Genomic DNA, 17,982 nt, shown 5'->3' with positions numbered 1-17,982 from the left:
TATTACATAGAAATTTTCTATGTAAACAATTATGTTATCTGTGAACAATTTTAGTTTTCAGCTTTATTTACTCCTTCATCATCTGCATACATTTTGTTTCCTTTGCTTGGTTTATTGTATTAACTAGCACTTCAAGCATAATAATGACTAGGAATGGTGAGAGGAGGCAGCCTTCCCTTATTCCTGCTCTTAGGGGAAAGGTACCTGCTATCTCACCATTAACCATGATGAGAGTTTTTATCACAAATGGTGTGCTGGGTTTTGTCAAATGCATTTTCTGCCTCTATTAATATAATCCTATATTTTTCTTCTTTAGTCTGTTGATGTAAATGATTATATTAATTGATTTTTGAACATTGAGTGAGCCTTAACTACCTGGGATAAATCTCATTTGGGCATGCTGAAGAATTCTTTTTATACTTTGTTGGATTTGATTTGCTTAATATCTCATTAAGGATTTTTGCAGCTATATTCATGAGAGATATTGGTCTGTAGTTTCCTTCCTAGTAATGTCTTTGGTTTTGTCTTCAGGGAATACTAACCTCATGAAATCAGTTATGAAGTATGTCCTGTGCTTCCGTTCTCTGCAAGATACTGTAGAGACTTGGTTTCATTTTACCCCCTAAAAACTGATATAATTTTCCAATAAAACCATTTAGATCTAATCCTTTATGTTTGGGAAATTTATTAATTATTGATTCAATTTCTATAATTGATATAGGGATATTCAAGTTATCTATCCAAGTATGAGTTTTGGCAGACTGTGTCTTTTCAAGGAATTGGTTTATTTCATCTAGCTTATCAAATTTAGGGGCATAGAATGGCTCATAATATTCCTTTCATACTCTTTTAATGTCCATAGGATCAGTAGTGATGGCCCTTCTTTCATTTCTGATATTAGTGATTTTTTGACTTCTCTTTTTTCTTGGCTAGTCCAGCTAGAGTTTTATCAGTCTTATTGATCTTTTCAAAGAATCAGTTTTTGGTTTTGTTGATATTCTCTGTTGATTTTCTGTGTTCAGCTTCACTCCTCAGCTTTCTAATTCTTATTTATTTGCTTTTGTTTTCTTTGGATTTAGTTTTTCTTCCCCCCCGCCCCCAGTTTCCTAAGGTGGGAGCTTATATTATTGATTCTAGATCTGTCTTCTTTTCCAACACATGCATTCAACACTATTCAATTCCCTCAGCCACATTTTTTTGTTGCCTACATAAATTTTGATGAGTTGTATCTTCATACACTCCTGTGTGTTAGTCTGCTTTTTTTTAAAAAAAAAAAAGCAAACAATATCTATAGTATCATCTCCAATAAACAGATCTTTTTTAGAGATTCTTTAAGGTTAGAAAAGACTTAATGGAGCAAAAGTAATAGACAAATAGGAAAAAGCATCCTACACTGAGTTTTCCTGGACTAATTATTGTGAAGAATGACTCAGACATCTTTCTTATATGTATGCCAAGGAGCTCAGACCAAAACCAGCCACTATCTCCACTCCTCTTCATCTCACCTTTCCTTTTAGAAAAGTGATGACTAACTAAATTTTACGGTCTCAAGGGCGTGCTGGAGACAGCTTGTAGCTGCTCTACAGAGTCCATGGCTAACCTGATGTTATCCTGCAGGTGGCCATGTTGGAAGTAGTTGCACCAGAGAAACTGACGTATAATGGATATTGAGGGTGGGGACGTTGGTTCACCATCACACCAGTGCCAAATGATAAAGCCTAGGATTTTCCCCAGCTTTCTACATTCACCGGGCACAAGTAGGAACACACACTACTGTCTGTGAAAATTAGAGGATCCAAGAGCTTTCAAAAACCATATTCCTCCAGATGCCATGAATACATCAGACCATCTGAGAAGAGGAATTCTTTCAAGCAGCAATGTAAATGTAGCTGGGCAACAGTCCAAAATAGATCTTCTAAGAACACTCAGTCATGTATTCTATAAACATGATGAAAACATTCCTCAACCAACTTTCATAGGGTTAAACTTAAGTGTAGTGATTCATCCAAATGCGCAAGCTGAAAGCAACTAAAATTGGAAGCCACAACTTGGATGGTTATTTACTCCATGGTGGTTCAGATCAAAGTCTTTCCCTATGAATCAGTAGCATCTACCAGTACCAGAATAAGGGCAATTACCTGACGTTAGGGGTTTGGAAGGACTGGGCAATAACTGAAGAGAAAAGGCTGGAAGAAGGAGAAAGTATTTTCCAATAAAGCTAAAAATAACGTAGGGTCATATAGTTATTTGAAAGGCAGATCTCTAACATTCCATGATTTGAACAGACATAAGGCCCTACAATCTAATTACTGATAGAAAGAATAGAGATCAGTAGTCACAACTACAGTGACTACTTTTACTTACTAATAAAAACTGTACAAACTATCTCCTTTAATTACTTTGGTGTATATTTTACAAACTCATGAATACAGGCACATACACACATATACATATGAGAAAATCTATCTATATCCTTCTCTCCAAATTTCCTCTACCTCCCTACCAAAATATAGATTAATAAAAATCAGTAGGGCTATTACTTGTACAGCAGTGATGGTTTAGAAAGCATTTTCACAGACATTATCCCATTCATTTATTATTTGTTAATACTGTAAACATTATTTATATCCTCATTTGAAGTTGAGGAAACCGAGCCTCTGAGAGAGAAACTGACCTGTCCAAGGTCACACTGGAGGTCAGCATATGAATGAGGATTAACATGTAATTTTTTTTTTCCATCATGCCTCATGGCTTCCCAGGTCTCCTGCATTACAGGCAGTTTCTTTACCATCTAAGGCACTAAGGAAGCTGTCTACTGGGAAAGATAGAAGGTAATCACCAGAGACACCTTTAGACCCTGATCAGTCCAGAGGAATCTACATAAAAAACGTTGCTAAAACTTGCCCTTGTCTTCCTTTCGTGCCTCCACGTATTTGCCTTCCTACAATTTGCCAACCCTAGAAACTCAGAGTCCTTTTCCTTTGACTTGTCACTTCTCTAAAACCTTGTTTTCCTTTTAAGATGCTGTGTAAGCACAATTCTAACCACTCCTATTGAGTAGCTCCATGTGTACGTTCAATGCAGTTGCTAATAAACTTCTGTTTGTTCTTCTCTGGTTAATCTGTTTTTGTTAAGTCTAATTACAGGGCCTGAGAACCTAAGATGGACATAGGAAAAAGCTTTTTTTCCCTTGCCTATGGTGTCCTACAATAGAAATAGCCTTGGGCCAGGAATTTTCTCATAACCTCCAAGCTACAGTGGACATTAAACTGGAGGAGTTAAAGGTTTGCCCCTTGCAAGTAGGAAATGTACCTTTGTGGTGTGCTAAGTTGCTTCAGTTGCGTCCGACTCTTTGCACTGCAGCGCTATGGACTGAATGTGAGTGGGATTCTCTAGGCACAAATACTAGAGTGGGTTGCCATTTTCTGGGATCATTCCAACCCAGGGATTGAACCTGCATTGGCCTAAAACAAGATCCAGGGGAGGGTCTTCCTAACTCAAGCATATCCCTTCTAAGCCCTAGGCTGCCACCCTGCTTGAGTTTGATTTTCTAACACACAGGCAGAAGCATAGAAAATGCTCAACTCAAAATGCTTTTAAAAAAGGAGATTTAAAAAAAAAAAAAAAAAGGAGCTTTCACTATGTCCTGGATTCTTTTTGGACTTTCCAATACAGAAATAGAGAAAATAACTTTTTAAGTCAAATGAATTACTAAGAATTAAGTCGTTTGCATTCCTGGAATGTCTAAATTTGCATCAATCTAGCTCATGTAATTTATCACTAAAATTTTTTTTCTTTTATTTTTCTAAAAATGAAAATGACTTGTCTAGTACATTTGGAAGGCTTTAAGTCATTCTGATAGGTCTTTTTATATGTTTAAGAATTTTTGTCTGGTTGTTATTACCATTGATTTTCATAATCTTTGTCAGCCACTTCCTATGTTTGAGACCTCATGAAAAGTGTATTATTAAAGTCATAAGTTCACATACGAATAAGGGCTGTGTGTCCATCTCAAATTCTAAGACTTTATGACCAATTCCAAGAATTTTTTTAAGTAGTCATTTTCTTCAAGTGTTTTGAAGTCCAAAGTAGTTTTAGAAGACTGTCTTTGGATTTGAAGTTCCCCTAGATTTTTTTAATGTACAGACATAGACAAATGTTCAGGTTATAGAAGTGGTGGGGAAAGTCTAAACCAACTGGAATCATCCTGGAAGAGCTGCTCGATTAGCATCAGATTTGTCCACATGCCCCTTTACTCAGCCTCTAGTGGAGAATCTGCTTCTAATTTTAGATGCTACATGAAAGCAAACATACTATAATCAACGAGGTTCATTGGTGCCAAGAACTGCCAATTCGCTTAAAGACTGACTCTCTCCAGGTATTTTGTTAAAGTAGCACCTATCAGTAGTCTTGCCTGGAAAATCCCATGGACGGAGGAGCCTGGTAGGCTGCAGTCCATGGGGTCGCTAAGAGTCGGACACGACTGAGCGACTTCACTTTCACTTTTCACTCTCATGCATTGGAGAAGGAAATGGCAACCCACTCCGGTGTTCTTGCCTGGAGAATCCCAGGGACGGGGGGGCCTGGTGGGCTGCCGTCTATGGGGTCGCACAGAGTCAGACACAACTGAAGTGACTTAGGAGCAGCAGCAGCACCTCTCAGAAGTTGGCTGACAACTCAATTTCCAACAGGGACATGAGGAAAAGTATTTTCTAAAGCTCTTACATATTAAAGAAACCCCGAACAGTTTAGCAGAGTGCTAAATTCATTGAACAAAGATGCTGTTAGACAGAGGTGGTTCTAATGTCTTGGCTACCTAAGTAAGCAAACCAAAACCTGATCTTATGAACACCTCAAGGTAGAGAAATCGAAACCTGAGGACAACTGATCACAAACAGCCAACCAGGCTTTGCCAAATAAGGTCTCCTAACTGCTTCTTGTTTGGTACCAAACAGATTGGAATGGATGTTTGCTCAAATAAACTCTCAAAATTCTTAATATGCCTCAGTTTATCATTTAACATGAAAGAAAGTAAATGGAATTGTGTAGCTATTTGAATTAATTTTAAAGGGCTTCCCTGCTAGCTCAGTGGTAAAGAATCTCCCTGCCAATGCAGGAGACTCGGATTCTATCCCTGGGTTGGGAAGATCCCCTGGAGAAGGAAATGGCAACCCACTCCAGTATTCTTGCGTGGAGAATCCCATGGACAGAGAAGCCTGGTGGGCTGCAGTCCCTGGGGATGAAAAAGAGTTGGATACTACTTAGTGACTAAACAACAAAAATAAGAGAATTTTACTGTTGACCTAAAATTCCTCTTTAGCTGGGATAGCATTTTTAAAAACAGACTGGGTCCTTAAATGTAAGTACAAATAAAAATTATTTTGGTAATTATTAGTACATTATTATTTAAAATTATAAGTACAAATTATTCCCTCTCTACTACCCTTTGCTAGCAAGGATTTAAGGGAGAGCAAAGGTGAAACAGTGGAACAGGGTCAGACTTGATTTTCTGGGCTCCAAAATCACTGCAGATGGTGACTGCAGCCATGAAATGAAAAGACGCTTCCTCCTTGGAAGGAAAGTTATGACCAACCTAGATAGCATATTCAAAAGCAGAGACATTACTTTGCCAACAAAGGTCCGTCTAGTCAAGCCTATGGTTTTTCCAGTGGTCATGTATGGATGTGAGAGCTGGACTGTGAAAAAAGCTGAGAGCCGAAGAATTGATGCTTTTGAACTGTGGTGTTGGAGAAGACTCTTGAGAGTCCCTTGGACAGCGAGGAGATCCAACCAGTCCATCCAAAGGATGGACTTGATGCACATGAGTTTGAATGAACTCCAGGAGTTGGTGATGGACAGGGAGGCCTGGTGTGCTGCGATTCATGGGGTCGCAAAGAGTTGGACATGACTGAGCAACTGAATTGAACTGAACTGAACTGAAAGGGGTTAGTTCTGCAACTCAACACACACCACCTACTATACTACACAGGCTGGACTCCTTGCCTATGATAGCTCAAATGACGAAAGGCCAGCAGAGCTCCTCAGAGAGCCTGGAATGGATTCACAGAGCGGGGAGATCTGAGTTCTGAGATGTTCCTGCCACTTTCTATAGAGTATTCTTGGAGAAACCCAACAATCTAAGAGAGACCAGTCAACGCCCTCCTACCCCCAAAAGCCTCAGGGCTCTCTGTTTCAATTTCTTGATGAATGGAAAAGCTCTTCCCCACAGCCAGAAATAGCCATTTCCCCTCTTTTCTAAAAGAATCAGGCAGGATACACCCTGGGCTTTCCTTTGTGTTTGATGATAGCTTGCAGTCCCTCATTTTGTTCTCAAAGCCCACATTGTGTTGACTTACTTGATTGATAAAGGCTTCATTTACAATCCAAAGGATTTTTTTAAGCAATGGAGGGAATTTAAGAAGTTAATTCCAATGGAGCTTTCTGACTTTTTTTTAACCGAGAAACCAATTACACTAATCCTGCTATTTTAACTCCCTGGGGTTCTTCCTACCTCCATTCCCTCCCCTCTCCTCACCCCTACAAACTGTAAGCAAAATTTTTGTTTTGAAAGTAACTGTTCACATTTCTTTCCTTGGGAAAGGGTGCAGAGAACTCATCCATTTTCAAAGACCCCAAAAAGAACCATCACTGTGAGGTGGAGAAATGGAAGTGCAATCAACAAAGTCTGAAAGAAGTAAATCCACCTTAACTGTGCTCAGGTGCTCCCTAAACTCAATGCAAGACCCCCTCCACCCCCAGAGCACTGTTCCATCAGCAAGGGTCAAGGCCTTTAAAACCAGCAGTCGGATGAGCTTCCTGTGGACTCCATGTGAAATATCACTCTCCTGAGACTCTGGGAGGATTTCTGGTCCTCCAGTTCAGTTTAGGTCAGTCACTCAGTCCTGTCCAACTCTTTGTGACCCCGTGGACTTCAGTACGCCTGTCCATCACCAACTCCGGGAGCCTACTCAAACTCCTGTCCATCATGTTGGTGATGCCATCCAAACATTTCATCCTCTGTTGTCCCCTTCTCTTCCTGCCCTCAATCTTTCCCAGCATCAGGGTCTGTTCCAATGAGTTGGTTCTTCACATCAGGTGGCCAAAGTACTGGAATTTCACTTTCAGCAAAACTGAACTTTTAGCTTCTGGCTCTTGGATGCAGTGTATTTCCAGGAAAGCAGTCAGAAACATACAGAGAAAAAGACAGGTAACTCCTAGCATTGCTGGTCTGCACTCCTGTATGAGATGCTTGCTCCTTGGAAGGAAAGCTATGACAAACCTTGACAGCTTATTAAAAAGCAGAGATGTCACTTGGCTGACAAAGGTCTGTATAGTCAAAGCTATGGTTTTTCCAGTAGTCATGTATGGATGTGAGAGTTGGACCATAAAGAAGACTAAGTGCCGAAGAACTAACTGATGCTTTCGAATTGTGATGCTGGAGAAGACTCTTGAGAGTTCCTTGGACAGCAAGGAGATCAAACCAGTCAATCCTAAAAGAAATCAACCCTGAATATTCATTGGAAGTGTTGCAGGAAAGGGACCCCTTCCAGGGCCCGAAACTGGGCTCTTGTCTAACACTCGGAAATGAATTGTCCGAGGAGACACATGTGCTGACAAAGCAAGAGATTTTATTGGGAAAGGGCACCCGGGTGGAGAGCAGTAGGGTAAGGGAACCCAGGAGAACAGCTCTGCTGTGTGGATCGCAGTCTTGGGTTTTATGGTGATGGGATTAGTTTCCCAGTGGTCTTTGGCCAATCATTCTAATTCAAAGTCTTTCCTGGTGGTGCATGCATCGCTCAGCCAAGATGGATGCTAGCGAGAGGGATTCTGGGAAGTGGACGGACACGTGGTGTCTCCTTTCCATCTTTCCCGAACTCTTCCGGTTGCTGCTGCTAAGTCACTTCAGTTGTGTCCGACTCTGTGCGATTCCATAGACAGCAGCCCACCAGGCTCCCCCGTCCCTGGGATTTTCCAGGCAAGAACACTGGAGTGGGTTTCCACTTCCTTCTCCAATGCATGAAAGTGAAAAGTGAAAGTCAAGGCGCTCAGTCGTGTCCGACTCTTAGCGACCCCATGGACTGCAGCCTACCAGGCTCCTCCGCCCATGGGATTTTCCAGGCAAGAGTACTGGAGTGGGGTGCCATTGCCTTCCTTTTGACCTTTCCCGGAAGCCTTCTGGTTGGTGGTGGCTTATTAGTTCAGTATTCCTTATCAGGATCTCCTGTCATAAAACAATTCATGCAAATGGTTACTATGGTGCCTGGCCAGGGTGGGCGGTTTCAATCAGTGTGCTTCCCCTAACAGAAGGACTGATGCTGAAGCTGAAGCTCCAATACTTTGGCCTGACGCAAAGAGCTGACCCATTGGAAAGACCCTGACGCTGGGAAAGATTGAGGGCAAGAGGAAAAGTGGGCAACAGAGGATGAGATGGTTGAATGGCATGACTGACTCAATGGACATGAATCTGAGCAAACTCCAGGAGATACTGAAGGACAGGGGAGCCTGGCAGTCCATGAGGTCTGAAAGAGTTGGACATGACTGAATTACTGAACAACAAAACTCCTGTATGAGACAGGTAAACCAGTATGGAAGCTGGATTGTAAGAGACCTCTCACAATACGGGTCATATCAGTGAATCACTCAGTGAACCTGCAGTCCTGGTGGGGCAGCCGGAGGCTAGTTGACCTAGGGAGCCTCAGCAAGGATGCTTCACCTCTGTTCTACATAGTTTTGTCCTCTAGTGGGCTAGCCTGGGCTCATAGCCGTGGAAGCCTTCCACTGGAACAAGAACAGAAGGGACAAGACCTCTTGTGGCCTAGGCTTGGAATCATACATCACCTCTCCGATATTCTGTTAGTCAAAGCAAGTCACAAGGCCAGTCCAGCAGGAAGGGGTGGAGATAGATTTCATCTCTTTTTTAAAAAAAGTTTTGTTTGGCTGCATCGGGTCTTCGTCACAGTATGTGGGATCTTTATTTGTGGCATGTGGGATCTAGTTCCCTGACCAGGGATAGAACCTGGGTCCTACCACTTGGGAGCATGAAGTCTTAGACACTGGACCACCAGTAAAGTCCTTAGATTTCATCTCTTGATGGAAGGACCTGCAAAGAATTTGCAGCCATTTGTAATCTACCACATCAGTAAATCCACGTAGCTTTATCATCTCTGGTACTGATGTCCTGTTGTCTGTTTGTGTTCTCTGGTGATGATATTCCAACAGGTCGGGTATGGAAAGTTTTTCCAAAAAGATTCCAACTGCCACAAGGCAACTGTAGCTTCATTACTTCCTCCGTGACTGTTGATGAGGTCGGGCACATCAAACCTTTCCTGAAACTGTTGCCAGTATCTTAGGTGGAGAAGAGACAGAATGGTCCCAATTTGCTACCCACAGCAGATTGCTAGGGAAATAACTGCTTTCTTTACATTCGAGTGTCATTTTCACAGCACCCTTGCTGATAAACTAATGTTAGCCGAAAACCAGTAACCCGGCTACATTTCACTAAGAACTGTGATCTCTAGAACACCTGCGGATAAATGTGCTAATGAGAGACTTTTCTTAAGGGCTCTTATCTCCATGATTATTCCAAGCCACAGTTGAATGCAAACATCATCAGGACAGTGTTATGCTTAATAGCCTAGAATGCTCCTGTAATACTTAATCCCCTTTACACAGATCAGCCTCTGAAATAGGAACGCAGCCTCAGGGGAGAGAGCAGCTTAATCAACAAGCCTCAGGTAGGAAAGGACCACGAAGTAATGACTTCCCAGCCCAGGGATGCTCCTATAGATTCTGTATATTTCCAGTCCAATCAAGACGGCAGCCAAAAGAATCCTTTTCCATCAAACTTCATTATTCCTTTATGGGATAATTCTCTGAAATGGGCTAGCTATTTCTAACACGTCCCTGTTAGAGTAAGAAGCCAGTAGATGTCTTATATTGTGCAAACGCTTTCATCAAAGACTTGGTGCCCTTACACTGTTTATACAAACTTGATGACCAAGCAACTGGAGTTGGTTCAAGTCCCTATAGAAAGTGAAAAGTGAGAGTCGCTCAGTCATGGTTGACTCTTTGCAAGCCTGTGGACTGTTCAGTCCATGGAATTCTTCAGGCCAGAGTACTGGAGTGGGTAGCCTTTCCCTCCTCCAGGGGATCTTCCCAACCCAGGGATCAAACCCAGGTCTCCCGCATTGCAGGCAGATTCTTTACCAGCTGAGCCATAAGGGAAGTCCAAGAATACTGGAGTGAGTAGCCTATCTCTTCTCCAGGGGATCTTCCTGACCCAGGAATCAAACTGGGGTCTCCTGCGCTGCAGGCAGATTCTTTACCAACTGAGCTATCAGAAAAGCCCCTATGGGATCCATGTAATCCTTGATGTCCACTTAATAGCAGGTTTTTCTTTTTTAAATAGCAGATCTTAAACCCAGACCTCATAGCAGTTTTGCTTCTCCCTTCTTGAGTGTTCCATGCTTATCTGAACTGTAAGCAATGGTCAGTGTTACCTTAGCCATCAATTAAAAGTATCTTTCCTTTTCCTTACCTCTTGCACCTTCTTCTCACTACTCTCTTTCCTTCTATATGGTCCCTTCCTTCATTCTTCCCATGGGACTCATTACTGTACAAATTAGGATTTGGTGTTTGAAACATACTCCATTCAATTTTAAACACAAATGGACTGAATTAGGGCAGTGGTGGAAAGACAAGAGAAGGGGGCTCTTGGGTGAGTCTCGGGGTACTCCCATAATTCCAAAGAGCCAATGACTAGGAAGCTGCTCCCTGTGCTGAAATCAAGACACTGGGGACTTTCGAGGCTGCCCCTGAGTGTATGGAGTTCAAGAACGTCATCATAATTGCAATCCAGGAGTGAAGAAACAGGGATCTGAATGCCAGGATCAGAATGTCATTGCTTCTCATCACCTACAGAGCTGGACAAGTGCTCCAGAAAATTTCATGATCTTGCTTGCCTGCAGAAAATAGCCAAAAACAGCCTGAAAAATGGCCACTACCCCATTTCCTCCTTGCAAACAACATATACACAGATCTCATGAAATGAAACAATCTTCTAGCTAAAAGACAGTCTGGGAAATGTGGTAGCTTGGGGTTTTCTAATCTCTGTAGTAAGGAGAGGCATTCTGGAGGGAGGCGAGAATGAATATAAGTGCTGACTGATCAAACCCTGCTCAAGGACTCCACTGCTTAGCTCCCCTCTTATAAAAGGAATTAGAATGTTTAAAACACAAGCACATGCCACTAGTCTCATTTTCAACATTATTCCAGCCAATGCTCATGGCACCCCATAAATAAGGTGCTATTAACCCATTTTTCTGGGTGGAGAAATGGGGGCCAAGGAAGCTAAGTAATTTGCCCAGGGCCACACAGTAATAGTAAGGCTTCCCCAGTGGCTCAGTGGTAAAGAATCCACCTGCCAACGAAGGAGTCATAGGAGACACAGATTCGATCCCTGGAAGGAGGAAATGGTACCCCACCCCATGGAGAGTTTCAGGATAATCCCATGTTAAGAATAATCCCATGGACAGAGGAGCCTAAAGGGCTACAGTCCATAAGGTCACAAAGAGTTAGATATGACTGAGAATGCATGTACTAGTGGGGAGCTGGTGATCAAACTCAGGTTTGTGTAATGCCAAGGTCCATATGTGTCAAAACCAATATGGTGCCAAAGGCTACGAGCTTCACCACCAAGCTAACCCACGTCATGGAGGTGCTTACTCTGTCCCCAGACCAGGGACTCAGCCACTGAAGCACATGAGAATAGTTTTCCATTTCCTTTTCTGGAATCTGACAAATTACACTTCATTTGCTTAATCCACTCTGACAAGCCCTGGACTGAGGAGCAAACAGGGGCAGAGGACAGCACAGACAATATTGCTACACGACATGTGCCATCTCATCACCTTTATGCCGATTGGTCATCTAAGAAAACCACCAGTATCTTCACGAAAGACTAAGAAAGCACTTAGAATGTGATGACATTTTAAAAGGAGCTGGAGTAGAATTCTTAGCTCGGCAATCATAATCATATTATGCATAATGCGCATCATTCACAAACATTAGGACAAAGAACACAGGCCCTCAGATCCACCGCTGACCCAATACTAGCCTTTTGGCAGGTCAAAATCAAGACAAGGGCATAGCCTCGCCCACTTGATTGGGTGCCAAGGGCTGTCTCAAGCCTTCTCTTCTACTCTGATAAAGAATATAATTTAGAATCAGATGGAAAAATCCCCTCCAGAGGCTGCTTGAGGAAGCTCTCTGTCATGGCTGATTATCAGACTAGTTAGGAAAACAAACAAAAAAACATAAAAATGCTGTTCTTGGCATAGTACCTTTATTCCCCCCATCATGATTTAGTCAAGATTTAAATCCTCTCAACTGAGCAATTCTTTGTTCAAAGAAGGCTGCATGAATCCACAATGGAGGTGAGCGTGTGCCCGCTGAGAAGGTTGCCTGACTCCGTACCTGGCTGGTCTTTCTGGCAACGGACAGGCCACCTCCACCCTCTAGATGGTTCCTTCTTAGACACAAATGCCCTGACAGAGCTTCTGGTTCTCAGAGGGAAATCCCTTTACACACACAAACTCATCTGCAAGAAATGCTTGCAGCAGGCAGGACCTTTCAGAATGACCACCTTCTAAAAAATGTGGCAAATGCTACCAAAAGGAGTTCTATTTATCTGAGGAGCCCCAGGGCAACGTACCTTCCTTCTTCCTCTTTCAGGATTTCTTTACCAACAGCCAATGTTCTCAATTAGCCACGAGGTGCCCTTTCTGCCTGGAAGTCACCTCAGCATATGTGGGCATTTGCTAAATGTGGGTGGTGATTCATCACGGACAATGGCCAAGGTTTTGACATCATCAATCAAGAGAGGAAAGAAGTCCTTTTCTCAATCAGACGATCTTTGTGTCTCAGCAGATAATAATCCAATAACCCACACTAGCACCTATACCCTCCACTCTGCGTTTCCACTATAATTTGGAAATTCTTTCCACCTCCCATATAATATGCCTGTCCCAATGGGAACTGTTACCACCTTCAAATACGAGTGGCTATTTATTATAATAAAAGTCTAATGTTCTTGGGGTTAATAAATTCTATTACATTTGGCTTTTTCTTACTCTCCAACACGAGAATGTCAGCCTTGGAACTCACCTCTGAAGTCTCTCCTACTTCCACATATTTTTTAAGGAGACTCTTTTTTTCTTTTTTTCCCAATATTTATTTATTTATCTGGCTACATCAGGTCTTAGCTGTGGCATATGGGATCTAGTTCCCTAACCAGGGATTGAACCCAGGTCCTCTGCCTTGGGAGGGCAAAGTCTTAGACACTAGATCACCAAAGAAGTCCTACTTCTGCATATTCTAATTCCCTAAAAAACTGAGCAAGTTTTGATCCTTTAAAGTCCCAAACTCCATATGTGCAAGGGGAGTATGATCTGGCCTGATAAGGGAAGAACCCTCCTTTGTAAATAGAAGGTAAGGTTAGAAAAGGGAGGGAAATGGTTAGAGTTTGAGTCTGGGCTCAAACTGTGATGGAGTCAAAAATTTACTCCATCACAAAATATACCAGGTAGACGGTGTGCACTCAACTTTATTCCCGGGGTGAGACCAACCACAGTGACTTAAAACTCTTCCGTTTCCGAAATTCCTCTACCAGTAATTTTCTCCAGGGCCTCTCGGGTAAACTTTCCTTTAAAGTTAAATTGGTTTTCATCTAATCTGTTTTTGAGATTCAATGTTTAAATTGTTTCAACCTGATGGATGGTTAGTATTTTGCTAAAAATTTGAAACCGCTAATGGGTAGTCAAAATATACTTGTTAGGTTTTAAAAATATTTTCTCATAAAATGAAAGACAAAGAGTATTTGCAGGAAACCCCACACCCTGAGATGGTGCTCCGCTCATAATGTGTCTGCCTCTAAGGGAGGGTTGTTTTATTAAACCCAAGACATGTACTGACACAACATTCATAAAATCATCCAGCTGTACACGCACAGATTGTACAACAACATAACCATCCAGGGGGTGTGGGATAGCTAGGAATAAACAGATCCATTTGTCGTTTGGGTTAAAAACAAAGGATGAGAACAAAGATGTCACCTCATATGCAGGTGAGGTGAGTATTTCACTTCAGTGACCCATGCCCTTTCCATCTCGGGGTGAGCTGAAAAGAATCACACAGCATCATTACTTTTTGGCTACTCTGTCCTAAAGACTAACAAACACAAAACCTGCGATTTTCCATAGCCATGTCGACTCAGTGTTTCCTCAGAGCTGTCATCTATGAAACCAGCTGGCTTCATATCAAGCCCTGGAGAAGTCCAACTGATGCCCCAAATTGATGGATGGAATATCAAGCCCTGGAGACGTCCAACTGATGCCCCAAATTGATGGATGGATGTCTTCCTTTGTGCTACTGGGAGGCACTAAAAGGTTATTGTTTGACTTGAAGATTAAAAGTCCTCAGTATGCATTGTTATACTGTCCACTCAGACCTGTTGAAAGTAACTTCAAAAACCAGGCATTCAATACTGATGTTACCTTCTGACCTTGGCTCTCGAACTCTTCCTCTGGCTACTGTAGATCTTTCTAAAATTCAGCTATGACCAAGTCCTCCCCGAACAGTTTTATCAGTGTGATATCCTACATCCTGATGCCCCTCTGCTTAAATCTGTAGTCTCTAATGCTGGCTAAACATCAGATTCACCTGCGTTGCTCTAAAGGATCAACGCCTTTGCCCCAGTCCTTAAAATTCTGATTTAATGGAAGTGGGAGCTTGGTATAATGTTCAAAGTCTCCCAAGGGTTTTAATGAGTAGACAAGAGTTGAGAACCAGTGACCCAAAGACGAAGCTTCAGTGCCTTATCATGGAGGGAAGTTCCTCTAGGATTGAGCCCTTTGCTGATCTTCTCTCTCTCTCTCTCTCTCTCACCACAGTGCATCCATCAGACCGTGAACTCACCCTTGCCAAGGGCACACAGGAGCACTTCCCATCAGCATCTCTGTAGCCTTTTCCCAGAAGCCCGAGCTTCTCCCACCCACACACGTTCCTGCAAGCAAACATCTCACTCTTCTCTTAAGGCTACCCTTGCCCCCCACCCCCACCCCCAGGGACCATTCCCGCCTCCCTCCTTCTTCCTTCCCCTCCCCCACCCCTGCTCTGCTGGACTTGTTTACATAGCTGCTTCTCCTCCCTGGGGACTACATACCCTACCCAACCCAGGCCGGGACCAAAATCTAATCCTAGAAAAATGAGCTACATGAGAACAATACACGTCTGTTTTGTTCACCACTCGGGGCTGGCTACGTAATTTGCAGAACCCACTGCAAAATGGAAACGCAGAGCCCCTTGTTCAAAAATTAAGAATTTCAAGATGGCACCAGCCGAGCGTGAAAGCATAGGGCCCTTCTATCTCATACGCAGTGCGTGCTTTAAAATGTTTGTTGAATAAAGGAGTTTTCCCATCTCCTGCAGTTGGCATGGGGGTTTGTGGAAAGAGTGTATATTCCCTGCATTCTGAGAAACACGGAGGCCACAGGAGGGGAAGGAGAGAGGGGAGGATGGGAGAGGCATTTTTCAATTTTTGATGAAGTACATGTCTCATTTAACCACAACAGTCACTAGGAATAACCACGCAGGGATCCCCTTTATGGTCCTATTGAAGAACCTACACTGTAACAGCTTTTCTCCTTCCAGACTGGCAGGCAGGACACAAAGAAAGGGGTCTCTCCATCCAAGCAAATATTTTCTGCTTTTCACTGGGGAGCAACAGAACCAAAAGAGCTTTATCAAAGTCACCTGATCCTAGAAATAAAAACATATATATTTTAAATTTGCAAATCACTTTATTGTTCTTTCCCTTTGCTAACACACAACATGATTGTTTTTCTACTATTTCTCATATTCCTCACAGGCAGAGGGGCCGCCGCTAACCACACCTTCTACACAAAATGACTGTCACAGCTTTGGTCTTCATATTTTTAAAAGCAAATCTAAGGCATTATGAAATGTTATCCCTGCACGCGTCTCTTAAAAGCTTCGACGTTACTTCCATCCCACAACGCTGCAAGAAATCCAGAGCCACCTGCATTATCACCCTCACAAAACTACGACCATACAGCCACCATCACACCTCACAGAAATATCAACTCTTCCTTCCTGGTTCTCATTCTGTCTCTCTCTTGAACAAGTTCTCTGGATTCTGTCTTTATTAACCTCACTGACCCATGCTCCCAAATCCTTGTGTCCTTGGGGTGGATCCTTCGTCCACTCAGAACAGACCATCTGGAGAAGTACTGAGAACACCCAGCTTCAAAAGAAGAGTGAGTCATGTATAATAGGAAGTACATGGTCGTGTCCGTTCCTGCCTTACACTCTGTGTAGAAAAGTCATAACATTCTGATTTCTGGGAGATTAGAGCCTCTGGTTTTTCGCTTAAAGAAGAAAATCAGTAGGTCAGTTAACTTGTCTCATTCTCTATTTTTAAATCAACTTTCTGTAGTAATTTCCTGTCCTGTCTCACCCTGCCCACATTTCTCCTGGTCTTGTTGATAAAGTCGTCCACCAAATACCAAGTTCAGCTCACAAACACTTCTTCAGAAAATTTAGGCTGGATTTCCAAGCACTCGGATCAAGGGTTTTCTTAATCATTCCACTCTCAGTCTTAAACACGTCGTATTCATTATTCCATTAGTGGTGAGGAATCCTCCTCCGCCCCTTCCCCCTCAAGGCAAATTTGCTCCCCTAAAGTTAGGGCTTTCCACTGAGACCCATTTAAGGGAAAAGGGCATTAACATCTAAATGGACTTTTAAATATAAAATAACACTTACTTACTAACACCAAGGTAATCCTCTATAGCAGCGGTCCCCAACCTTCTTGACACCAGGGACTGGTTTCGTGGAAGACAATTTTTCCACAGACCGAGGATGGGGTGGAGGAGGAATGGTTTCTGGATGATTCAAGTGCATTACATTTATTGTACACTTTATTTCTATTATTACATCAGCTCCACCTCAGATCATCAAGCATTCGATCCCACAGTTTGGGGACCCCTGCTTTACAGAAATACTCTGTGCATGACTGAAAAATGCCATTGCAGCCTAAAGTCTAGACGTGCTGGGACTGTCAAAGGCAAACTCTAGAATACAGAATACCACAGAATACAGAATACCACAGAGTACAGAATACCACAGAATACAGAATACCACAGAATACAGAATACCACGGAATACAGAATACCACAGAATACAGAATACCACAGAGTACAGAATACCACAGAATACAGAATACCACAGAATACAGAATACCACGGAATACAGAATACCACAGAGTACAGAATACCACAGAATACAGAATACCACAGAATACAGAATACCACGGAATACAGAATACCACAGAGTACAGAATACCACAGAATACAGAATACCACAGAAGCAAACACATAGTGTTTAGGACCCAACACTTAAATTGTAGATAACCATGTTAACATTTATTGAGCAATTCATCATGCCTCCATTAATCTTGGAAACAGCCCTACCAGGTGTGCACCATTATGCTTATTTTAGAATATAAGTGGCTTGCCCAGAACATAGAGCTCAGTTCAGTTCAGTTCAGTCGCTCAGTCATGTCCAACTCTTTGCAACCCCATGAACCGCAGCACGCCAGGCCTCCCTGTCCATCACCAACTCCGGGAGTTCACTCAGACTCACGTCCATCGAGTCAGTGATGCCATCCAGCCATTTCATCCTCTGTCGTCCCCTTCTCCTCCTGCTCCCAATCCCTCCCAGCATCAGGGTCTTTTCCAATGAGTCACCTCTTCACATGAGGTGGCCAAAGTATTGGAGTTTCAGCTTCAACATCAGTCCTTCCAATGAACACCCAGGACCGATTTCTTTCAGAATGGACTGGTTGGATCTCCTTGCAGTCCAAGGGACTCTCAAGAGTCTTCTCCAACACCACAGTTCAAAAGC

The 17,982-nt window shown here is 42.7% G+C and overlaps 1 long non-coding RNA gene across 2 annotated transcripts in view; it reads right to left on the bottom strand.

The window, feature by feature from the left end:
* The window catches only part of LOC132344057 (uncharacterized), a 78,640-nt gene that overhangs the window by 41,107 nt on the left and 19,551 nt on the right, over nucleotides 1-17,982 (bottom strand). The window contains exon 3 of one of the 2 annotated variants that reach the window (XR_009493148.1): nucleotides 5,460-8,221. The exons of the other annotated variant lie outside the window; for it this stretch is intronic. This is a non-coding gene — a long non-coding RNA (uncharacterized lncRNA). Of the gene's footprint in view, nucleotides 1-5,459; nucleotides 8,222-17,982 lie in introns of those variants that run through there. 2 annotated transcript variants of the gene reach the window in all.

Source organism: Bos taurus, chromosome 27, assembly GCF_002263795.3.
Source record: "Bos taurus isolate L1 Dominette 01449 registration number 42190680 breed Hereford chromosome 27, ARS-UCD2.0, whole genome shotgun sequence".
Lineage (NCBI taxonomy): Eukaryota > Metazoa > Chordata > Mammalia > Artiodactyla > Bovidae > Bos > Bos taurus.
Note: the sequence above shows the minus strand (reverse complement) of the source record. Positions and strands in the feature narration are given on the sequence as shown.